The sequence below is a fragment of the Aptenodytes forsteri genome, unplaced genomic scaffold (genome assembly GCF_000699145.1).
Source record: "Aptenodytes forsteri isolate BGI_AS27 unplaced genomic scaffold, ASM69914v1 Scaffold442, whole genome shotgun sequence".
NCBI classification, from domain to species: domain Eukaryota; kingdom Metazoa; phylum Chordata; class Aves; order Sphenisciformes; family Spheniscidae; genus Aptenodytes; species Aptenodytes forsteri.
In genome coordinates this window covers 1840645-1844986 of record NW_008794003.1, presented here as the reverse complement: position 1 = coordinate 1844986, position 4342 = coordinate 1840645, and positions in this window count along the sequence as shown.

Genomic DNA, 4342 nt, shown 5'->3' with positions numbered 1-4342 from the left:
CCCTTTATAATCCCCTGCAGTCATTTGTATTTGTTTCTGGGACCATTTATTAGCCTATCCCATCTATGTATATTATACATTGTCACCAGATAATTTCTCGTGAGGTACAGGAAAGGATAAGCTGATAACTGTCTTAGAACCATAAAATAATACTATTTTCAGCACCATCAGTGGAAGACTATTACAATTCCTAAGAGACTTGTAATACCCTCCAACTGATGTCATTAAAACTTCTAACACCCTTTTATTGATGTTACTTGAAAGGTGTATTAGATCACTAACTGTTAAGATACTAAAACGTAGTAGATAAAAACATAAAATAGTAAGTGAACTGTATATAGTAACAAAAACCATATGAGGAACATACAAATCTGCTCACTCTTGGTTTGCTACTGTTCACAAATCTTCAATCCCCACAATCCTTTGTAAGTCTGAGACAGACACTTTTTCCTGGGGAAAAAAAAAATAATATTCTAAGCAAGTCTACTCTAATAGACTTATTTTTTTTAATATCACAACTTTCAGATTTGCACATTGAATTTGGAAAAACATGGAATAGTCCAGCAATATCATTTTATCCATTTTCCAGACTATGTCTGGAACTCTCACACATAGAACTTCCTTGTCCTTTCTTGTAAGAAGGGTTGTGTGTATTGATGATCCCATGTAGCATCCTGTGTGATGTTCCCATATTAGAGAAAAAAAAAAGAGACACACAAGACAAACAGTAAATGTGTAGCAGGAATTATATAGTAGGCAGCCAAATAGCATAGAGCACTCAACCTGCATGTAATGACCTTTATTTCTTCTACATCTTTGATCATAGCCAGAATTTGGAAGTGGCGCTTATAGGTACTTGTGATGGCAGAATGATCAAGGGACATCTAGAAATACAGTATGCTGCATGAGGAATAGGGATGATGTAGAAGCATTGCAAGTCACCCAAAGCAGCTAAAATGTGTTTTACTTTCCTGTTCTCTCATGTGCATTTTGATTCAATGGCAATAGATACATGAACATAGAGAAGCTCTATTCACCTCTTAATAAGGAGTAAGTTGAAGGACATTTTTATAAAAATCCTTCAAACTAAATTTTGCGGCTCTTTAGATAGCCTCCCAAAGTATTCTTTGAATATTTGTAAATATTTGGTGTTTTCCATGCATAAAATAAATAACACTTTGTCTTTGAATTTAATGTACCTCTTTCAATTTAAGGGTGACTAATTATGCAGTGCATGAGGACATCTAGTTCATCAGCAGTTCTCTACAAGACATAGCTATTCTTTTTTTCTAGTGATAAGTATGGAAAGTGTGCATTCTTACAGCATACCAGGAATAAAAAAAAATTCATAGAACTGAGTCCACAGAACAGTTTTGTGCTGCGTTTTATAGTCTGAATCCCAGGTTACTCTGTTACTCCATTTTACTTACTTAGAGAGCCAGTGGAGCTGCCTTAGAAATTGTCTTAACATTTTTTGTTTGTTTTCTTAAACAAATAGCTCAAGTAAATTAGAAGGTGCAAAAAGGGGGCAGGGGGGCACACCAGGAAGGGAAGCAAAGCCATTGTCAGGGCATGGCAAGGGCCAGCTGCTCTCTAAGGGCCAGGGAGCCAAGAGGGGGACCCCAGGGCTAGCAAGGCAGGGACCCTTCTGGCCAGGACCCACCTGGTGGTAGCTGAGCAAGGAAGGCTAGGGGAGGGTGCCAGGATCCCCCAAGAATCCAGATCATCAGGCAGGTTCACAGTGATGAGGCAGGGCTGAGGCCCAGACATCCATTTGCAGATCTGGATCAGCCGGGCTCATAGCCAGATCAGGGCTGTAGCTGAACTGGAGACCAGCATCCCACAGCATTTCTAAAGAAAGGACTGATAGTCCCAGTCTGAGCTTAAATAGAGCTCCAGGCCCTTGGGCGGGGTTGGTGGGGGATTGCAGGGAGGGCTGGTCAGGGCTCAGTTGTGCCCTCAGGACCCTAGCAGCCAGAAGCACAAGAGGAGTGTCAAGGAACAGTAAGAGCAGGCTGCTCTAAAAAGGGAGCAGAGCTGGGAGTGACCACAAGTCAGGTAGGGCCCCACATACTTGACCAAGGTGAGCAGAGCTGTGTGTAGCTAAGTTCAGCCAAGAGTCCAGGTAGCTAGAAAAACCCATTGCAATGAGGTATGTCCAACATCAAGTTGAAAAGCAGAGTCAGCAGGTCAGGTTTGGTGACAGTAACCAGTGTCAGTGCTAGGCCAGCAGCCACCAGGGAAGTCTATACTGTCAAGGAAGGTCCAAGGTCAAGCAACGGTATCAAGTCTGTGGGTCAGGGTCTGGATATGGCCAGGCACAGGCATGGCTACAATATCATGAAGGCAGATACCAGGGGTGAGAGCCTTTTCTTAGACACAGTTCTTGAGTGAGGGAGGGGAGATCCCCCTTGTGGTTTCTTAGAGCTTGTTCTCAGCAGTCTGGACCTGGAGGAGATACTGCTCCATGCCAGGGTGCTGGCCTTGAGCACAGGCAGCTGAACTAGGAGAGGGGAGGATCTTCTGGGCCTGGACAAGAGGTAATAGGAAATGAAGAGATGAGCTAACCTCTCCTTAACTAACAGTTTCTCTCTGGATGAAGGAAATCATCTCTTGCTGTCTAGATGCTAAGAAGTACTGAGAGTCTCAGAAGTCTTTTCCAGAAGAACCCTGTGAAGTGAAGAAAGAGAAGAGGTAGGACAACCTCTGGCAGAAATAGCAAGTGAGGGAAGTACAGCTAGTGTTTACTGAAGGAGAGCAAGCAGGTAAAGCACGCTGTTGGAAAATAAATCCTCTCCCCTCAAGAAAAATGGGTAGAAAATGCAATGAGGTGAATAGGCAAGAAATGGGAAGGCCAGTTTTTGATTCATGGATAGTGTGATGCTGAAGTTAAGAAACAGGAATTAAGACAAGAAGAGATGAGGGGATGCTGTGGGGAAAATACGTTATGTCCAATCTGAAGGATTCAACTGGACATTTCTGGGAGCTGGCTTGTTTCAGTGGCTAGTAGAGATTTGCTTCTGGAGAAATCTGAATTTTGAAATTGGCAGCATACCCTTGGCTTGTATGTTTTTCTGGCTACAGTGTCTGTTTATACAATGAAGGTTTAGTGTGTAGTCAGTTATACTTCAGCTGTTCATTCCCAAATATTAGCTCTCCTAAGTATGTTCCCTTCTTACATTGCTAGTCTAGAAAAGCATCTTTATAGCTCTCAATATTAATTCAGCTCTGTTGTGTTGTTTTTCCTTGACTTCAAAGAAGAGACCTTTACCAGAACACCAAACTTTTTACACAATAAGTGAAGTCATAAATTATTCTGAAGAAAAAGGCACCAATAGTCTATAGAAGTGAGCATTGCTATTACTAGACATATTTCTGTATGTCTGAAAAGGAGAAGGAAAACATTAAAAAAAAAGAGAGAAAAAGAAGAGCAGTTAAGGAAAAGAAAGTCTGAAGTTGTGGAGATGGACAAATCTCTGCAAAGAAGAGAACAAGAATGAGTGAAATTATTATGCAGGAATAAGAAGCAGCAAGAATGGAGTCTGAAGTTGCAGTCATTCCTGTGAGCACCAGGAGCTGAAACTGATCTTATTCAAAATAGAGGAAAATGTGATAACGGGAAGGAATATAAAATGAGAATGTGTTGACCAGAAGACATTTTATTTTTTTCTTTGCATTAAGGTTGATATGCTATCTTTTTAAGGCGATAAGTTTTACTCTGAATCTTGTTTTCTATTGTTCTTTCACCAAAATGTTGGCAAATAGTGTAAATCTTAGTTGCTTCTATTTTATTTCATAAAAAATGCAGTTAACTCTCTGCTGTAAACTACTGCAAGCTGGGAAACTGAAAGCCAGGGCTGATATTCTATGTTTTACATACCCTGTAGGCAACCTAAATACTTAAGAGAATGCTTTGAGAGCATTGTCAGTTTTAATTTTGTATTGCATAGCTTCTGACAGTTTGTTAAATACATATATGAATTATTTAAAAAACTTATGTACATATTTAAAGAACAGTCTATTTGTAGATCTTCAGCTCACTGTTTTAACACATATTCATGTACTATGTTTTTCAAGGCTTTTTGTAAGGTGGGATTTTCAGCTAAGGAAAGAGTGTAGACCATTTATAATTTCTGAAATAATTACCATACAACCCATCTTGGTCAATAAAAACAAAGACCAATTTCTGCATATTTTCCCTGATACAGCACCAGGCAGAACTCCAAGTTTTCATTTCTGTAAGTTCTTCCGCAATATGATTGTGTGAGATTTTAGTGGGTTTTGTTTGGGTTTTTTATCTTTAGATAATATATATTTAAACAAGAGAATGGAATTTAACTCT